The sequence below is a fragment of the Limulus polyphemus genome, unplaced genomic scaffold (assembly GCF_000517525.1).
Source record: "Limulus polyphemus unplaced genomic scaffold, Limulus_polyphemus-2.1.2 Scaffold3696, whole genome shotgun sequence".
Taxonomy (NCBI): Eukaryota; Metazoa; Arthropoda; class Merostomata; order Xiphosura; family Limulidae; genus Limulus; species Limulus polyphemus.
In genome coordinates, this window is record NW_013669306.1 from 75,529 (window position 1) to 80,887 (window position 5,359).

General features: G+C 33.8%; 1 protein-coding gene across 1 annotated transcript in view; it reads right to left on the reverse strand.

The window, feature by feature from the left end:
• The window catches only part of LOC106469871 (POU domain, class 2, transcription factor 3-like), a 61,049-nt gene extending 55,983 nt beyond the window's left edge, over nucleotides 1-5,066 (reverse strand). Inside the window, exon 1 of the mRNA XM_022398443.1 lies at nucleotides 4,962-5,066. The gene's annotated coding sequence lies outside the window, so the exon portion shown is untranslated. The remainder of the gene's footprint in view (nucleotides 1-4,961) is intronic.
• Nucleotides 5,067-5,359: the final 293 nt, after the last annotated feature.

The window sequence follows — 5,359 nt, forward strand, 5'->3', positions numbered from 1 at the left end:
GCCATGGCCTGATGGATAAGGCGCTCGACTCGCAATCTGAGGGTCGTGGGTTCGAATCCCCGTCACACCAAACATGCTCGCCATTTCAGCCGTGGGAGCGTTATAATGTGACGATCAATCCCACTATTCGTTGGTAAAAGAATAGCCCAAGAGTTGGCGGTGGGTGGTGATGACTAGCTGCCTTCCCTCTAGTCTTACACTGCTAAATTAGGGACGGCTAGCGCAGATAGCCCTCGTGTAGCTTTGCGCGAAGTTCAAAACAAACAAACAAACTGTATGTATGACTAAACTGGTATGAACAGTACGCTGCTATGAACTGGTGTGGGCACTACACTGCTAAGTATTAGTATGGGCAGTACACTGCTAAATAGTGGTATGGCAGCACGCTGCTGTACTGTAAATATCTGTGAATGTTTTTTATAAGAGCTGTGGTGTTAAAGGTATAATGTAGAAAGAAAGTACTAAATGGAACTTAATGTAAAAGTAATTATTCATTTTATGTCAGTTTGAAATATAAAGTTTTCCTAGCGATGAAACACGTACATTTATCAGTGTAGAGTAATGAATAATGTGTAATATCGATGTGAAAGTTGCAGAGTGAAACTGATAAAAAACACATTGTTTTTATAAAAAATGTTGTTGTTTTCTGGATTTTAAGTGTGTTGTTAAAGCTGTAGAATGAAAACCCTTGTTCCTATGCGAAACTATGGGCAGCAAATAGTCATTTTAATACTACTAAAAAAACGGTTAGTGTTGTAAGGCGAAACGTTGAGTGTCCTATTAAAAAAAATAACACATATGATGTTATAAGGTCGTTTATTACTAGAGTTATCTATTGCTTTGTAGAATGCATCGTTAAAGCTGCAGAGTGAAACTGACAAATAAAATTTTGACATGGAGATAACGCACATGCGCTCTAGAGTACGTTAATGTTCTCGTGTGAACACCTTTTATAACCTGGCGAACGCCTTTTTTAAGCTGGTGGAACATGATTATGATTAATTATACTTGCCATAAGACACTAGTATTAGGCCTGTTATATTTTTACCATTAAGTTTTTTATTCAGTCCCTTACTGTTTTTCAAGAGGAAAACGAGTGTATAATAATATTTCAATCACACTATCCGCCATTTTTGGATATCGCGGATGACGTGGTTGAAATGTTAATAATTATACACTGTTCGTATCTTGAAAAAACTGAAAAAATTCAACGTAGGGTTAAAATTATAACAGGCTTAATATCAAGTCTTACGAGAAGTATGATTAAAGTTATATCCTGTTAACGCATCATCAATAGTTGGTTAGTGAGGGATATCTATCAATCTAACTGTTATATCCCGTTAACGCATCATCAAGAGTTGGTTAGAGAGGGATATCTATCAATCTAACTGTTATATCCTGTTAACGCGTCATCAAGAGTTGGGTAGTGAGGGATATCTATCAATCTAACTGTTATATCCTGATAACGTATCATCAAGAGTTGGTTAGTGAGGGATATCTATCAATCTAACTGTTATATCCTGATAACGTATCATCAAGAGTTGGTTAGTGAGGGATATCTATCAATCTAACTGTTATATCCTGTTAACGCATCATCAAGAGTTGGTTAGTGAGGGATATACATCTACTTATCTATCAATCTAACTGCATCATAAAAATATATTTACGCTTTAAAATGAATTGTGAGTTCTTTTTTTAGTTATGAATATAAATTTCTAAAGGAAGACAACAATAATCATTTATAAAAGAAAGTACTTTCTACAGGTTTATCTGAGATTCGCAATTGTTAAACAAATAAACAAAGATCATATTTCTGGATGTCAAAGACGAAACTCAAATTAGAATGTTTTTTTTTCCTTCGGGAATTAGTTTTAATAAGGAATAGTTTAAGGGTTACCTCTTGTCGGAGATAATTAAATCACAATAATAATAATAAAAGTGTACATTTTAAAAGTCGCAGTTTTAACCTTAAGGCACCTTTAAAAAAAACACTCATATATTTGTATACGGTGCTAAATATTTAAATAATTACATTAACTTGTGTTACTCCAAATGGTAATAAGCGGTAACAACACAGAAAACTTTCAACTTCGTATGATTTGTTTACCATAACGAGAGTTATCGAGTTCAGTAAATGAAGCACAACTCAATAAAAGTTTTAACTCACGTCATATATGCCTGTGTAGATGGCAAGACACTCAGACTATACGAGGGATGACCCACTTTTCAAAAGTTAAAGGATGATTTTTAAGCACATAGCTGCACAATGAATTATCTGTACTCTGCCTGCCACAGGTATCGAAACCCGATTTTTAGCGTCGTAAGTTTGTGAACTTACCAGTCATTGGGGGGCTTGAGGAGTTAAATAACTAGTTACTCGTAATTTTCTGTTCTTTCATATCAAAGGAAAAGTAATTACACGCTTATATTGCAGAGTTCATTATGAAAAATTTTGTTCACCCACCTATCTATATGATATAGCAATTTTAATTGTTATAAGCTATGATTTATGAAACATACAAATTATATTTATTTACCTAAATTAATCATAGCTTTACGCTGCTATTTATAGCAAAACGGTTCTTTTAAATTAAATAATTAAAAAGTTTTGATGCAAACAAAATATAATGATAGAAATTGACTCTATTAAACATATATATATAACTGGAAAAATACTCTTCGTAATATACATATAACTGGAAAAATACTCTTCGTAATATACATATAACTGGAAAATACCCTTCGTAATATACATATAACTGGAAAATACTCTTCGTAATATACAAATAATTGGAAAAATACTCTTCGTAATATACATATAACTGGAAAAATACTCTTCGTAATATACAAATAACTGGAAAAATACTCTTCATAATATACATATAACTGGAAAAATACTCTTCGTAATATACATATAACTGGAAAAATACTCTTCGTAATATACAAATAACTGGAAAAATACTCTTCGTAATATACATATAACTAGAACAAATTCCATTACTTTATGACATTCTCCCCAAGAATTTGCATCCATTCAAGAACACTCTTGTTTTGTTTTTTAGAGCGTTTTTACAAGACATCACAGGTTTTAACGTTAGTGTTGATTCTAACAGTAATAAACACTATGTTTCATACGTTACTATGGGTTGGGAAGTGACATAAAATGCCAGACATAATTTCACATTAAAGCTTGTTTGTTTGTAATTAATCACAAAGCTACACAAAGGTCTATCTGTGCTCTGCCCACCACGGGTATCGAAACCCGGTTTCTAGCGTTGTAAGTCCGCAGACATACCACTGTGCCACTGGGGGGGGGGGGGGTGAGTGAAAGTGAAAGAAAGTGAGTGAATATTTACACGTTTTATATCTGTAAAGATTTCTATGTTACAGTTTAAACTTGTAAATTTGCAGAATCAGTAACGGATTAGCCCAAGTTAACCAAATGTGATTAGTAAAGTCGGGTTAATCTGAAAAATAATCGCTTTTTTTTTACAGTAACTCTAACTATAGTTAAGGTTTAGACACATTTTCCGGACATATTCTTGAGTAGAAAGTTATAAGTCAAGAACAAATATGTCTATGTGCTCCCCTAATTATCTTATGGAGGTTTAATGAAAATTTAGTAATAAGCATACAATCTGAAAATTACCTGTTTGAATCAGACAGAAACGTTCAGCCCAGTAGGAAGTAAAACATTCATTAAACGCAGAATAAAGATCACTTTCTGCAAGTATAAGTACGTTTAAGTAATGGTTTCAGTATTTATGTATATGTATACGCTGTACATAAATTTATTGTAGGATGGGCAGGTCACTAGTCTACTGTCAGTCAATAGACACTTGCGCGCAGCCCACGTGCCTGTCGACGTAATAAGAGTCGTTTGATGGATGGTGAGAACAGAACAGGTCACGTGGATCAGGTAGGTCATTAGTGTTTGAGTCTGCAGCAATAGTATTGACCACTGCACGACTGTAACAGTTCACCAATAGCTAAGTTGAATCCATGGTATGCTAGCTATCATATGCCGCGATGTTTGTTTAGGACATATCAGGCCTTTAATTCCTCCTCCATTCGATGACAAACATCTGGTGGCCATTAAACATAAAGAAACTTTGGAAACAGCTCCACTCTTGCTATTCAACCTTTAATCGTTCTCTCATCCATGCAGAACAATAGTTTCTGTGATCATTGACAGAGAACGCCCACTTTTAGTATTTTTCTTTAAAGCTAAATGCGAGTCTTGTCTACAAAATAGCCCCGCATTGAATAAAACATTCATTTTTGCTATCTCAAACTTAAAGAAAATTTACTGGTCGGGGTAAACACACGAAACCATTGGACTTACACATGCAACCGATTAAAGATTCAAAGGATGATTCATTATTGACGTTTATAATTTATAATGATTCATCCATTTAAAAGTGGAAGTTATACGGAGGACAAAATTCCCTTTAAACACACAAAAAGCTATTTATTTTAAGAAAGATCTAGAATGTTATGGATACACGAAACGCTATTAAAGAGGAACAAACACTAGGATATTTTAGCAACAATAAAACACTGTAAGATGAATATCAATAAAATCATAACGTAGTAATTCATAAAAAGTTTAGGATGTTAGATTTTCTATGTAATTATACACAATCTTTAAATTACGGTTTAATTTTGAAAAGCTATCAGATCTTACTATTTGGTCACAAAAGAGTAGCCCAAGAGATGGCTCTTAGTGCTGTTGACTAGCTGCCTTCTCTCTAGTCTATCAGTTCAAAATTTTGGATGGCTAGCCCAGATAGCCCTTGTGTATAGCTTTGCGCAAGTATCCGAGAACAAATACACCGCATGTAGTAGCATGATTGAGCTTGTTAACTTTCTTGAGACTAAGTATTCAAGTCCCTTCCATACACGAGTACCAATAAGTAAAGAAAGATCTGAAGAATTTAAAAAGTATATTAACAGCATACTTATCAAGGAACAATATCACCGATTCCATTAACCATACGGTATGGCTCTAAGTTTGCAGTGTCTGGTGAATTACTTTCTGACGATAGGATTTTCTAGACGTTAAAACGGCAAGTAAAGATACGCCTGGAAAAGTAAAAAAATATGTTCTGTGATTGAATACTTTTTGAATACTTTTTCTTCGTAAATATAAGTGTTGCAAAAATATATGTAAAATTGCTTCATTCTTAAAAAATAAAAAGTGTAGAAAATCGGGCACTACTTTGTAACGCGTTATCATATATCCAAAATAAAAAGGTTAGTAAAATGTCCTTAGCTTCCCTTCGTCTCAAAGTATCACAGTCTTTGCTTCGAGAAATTTAAAATTAGTTATCTAAGACACAATTGTGCTACATATGAG